Genomic DNA, 1755 nt, shown 5'->3' with positions numbered 1-1755 from the left:
GTTTTCCACCTAAGTCATCCTTCAAGCTCTGAATTCATCAAAGTTAATGGACATCGCTTAAAGCTATATCATGGTGAGAAGCGACGAAAACCAAGGAGCTAGAGATCTTCCTCTTGGAGGATCCACCCATAGCAGAAGACTGAGCTAATGGAGCGTCCAACTTAAGGACGTTAAAGCAAAGTGCTGGGTGGGAGACAACCCACCGTGGTATGATCGTTTCTTTCTTTTATTTCTTTATTTTCGTTCTCAATAACTCTTTTCAGTACAAGTGCCTATAGTTTACATCTTCATTTGCATATTGCATAAAAAAAAAGGGGGCACGCGACGCGACAGCATCGTCAACGCATCCGTGTCGCAGGTGAGTAAGAAAGAAAAATAAATCGAACAGAAAGTCACGCGGGAGTGTGGCTGGAGGCGTGCCTTAGGTACAAATTGATCCACGCGACTGCGTCGCTGACGCGTCCGCGTCATGTGGGAATAATGCCTCCCACGCATCCGCGTCACCCACGCGGACGCGTGACCTGAAAATCGACGTAAGAAAGGGTGCATGGCCGAAAGTTATGCTGGAGTGGGGTTGGACTGGCGCTAGACACACAAGCCTTACCACGCGAATGCGTGCCCCACGCGTCCGCGTCGTATTCCAATATTGGCCATCCACGCGATCGCGTCCACCACGCGACCACGTCACCCTGGAATATGGCAACAATGAGTTTCGAACAGAGAGTTGTGCGAGTGCGAGGCTGCCCTCGCGCCAGTAGCACCGAACGAGTCACGCGTCCGCTTGACCGACGCGACCGCGTCGATTCATATAAGCACTATCCGCGCGAACACGTACCCCACGCGTCCGCGTCGCTTGCGCCGCACAGCTTATCCTAATCTGCCAAAATATCTTATCTTTCTCTTCCCCAAATCCTACTTTTTCTTTTCCCTTCTTATTTCTTTCTTTCCCTTTCTTCATTCTTCCCTCTTTCTCACTTTCTACTTTCTCTCTCTCTCTCACCACCATTATCAAGGTTTTTCTTTTCTTCTTCCCTCCTTACTTTTATATTCTTCTTCTTTATTTTATGTTTTCTTCTTCTGTTCTTTTTTTTTTCTTTTTACTTTCATTATCCATGTTTTCTTTTTCTTTCTTTTTCTTTTAATTGGTGTCGAAAATTTATTTGAGTCATTGTTTCTTATTATATGCTTGTGAATTGTTGCAAAATTGTTTGGCAATTATATATTAATTTTTAAGGGTTGCTTGCATGTTCAATTTATTATTTTTATTAGCTTATTTACCATGCATGCTATGTGTTTGTGAAAACGCCCGTATGGCATTGTGCACTGTTTTGCGATATCTTTTATCCTACTACTCTAAAATGCTTGCTTTTCACAAAACCCTTTTTCATATCATATTAATTCAATATAATTGTCATTACAAATAGGTTATTAGTTTGAAAGGCTTGGTAATCTAACTTGAACATTGAATGCTTGATCTATGCTACTCATGCCTTTGCCTGCATGCCAATAAATACCTTGCATTTAATTGTCATCATATGCACTTGCTATATTTCCATTAATGTTTTTCACATGTAGTCATGACCATGTGTTAACATCTTCATCTTTTAATGTGCATTAATTACCACCTTTCCCGTTCTCTTCCTTGCTCCAACCTTTGACATTTTAACATACTTTCTGTTTTCTTTCTTTTAGGATGGCCACCAAGAAAGGCAAGGAGAAAGTGATGAGCGGATATTTTATACGCTTTTTGGGGAT

Source organism: Arachis hypogaea, chromosome 19, assembly GCF_003086295.3.
Source record: "Arachis hypogaea cultivar Tifrunner chromosome 19, arahy.Tifrunner.gnm2.J5K5, whole genome shotgun sequence".
NCBI lineage: Eukaryota > Viridiplantae > Streptophyta > Magnoliopsida > Fabales > Fabaceae > Arachis > Arachis hypogaea.
This window is presented reverse-complemented; position numbering follows the sequence as displayed.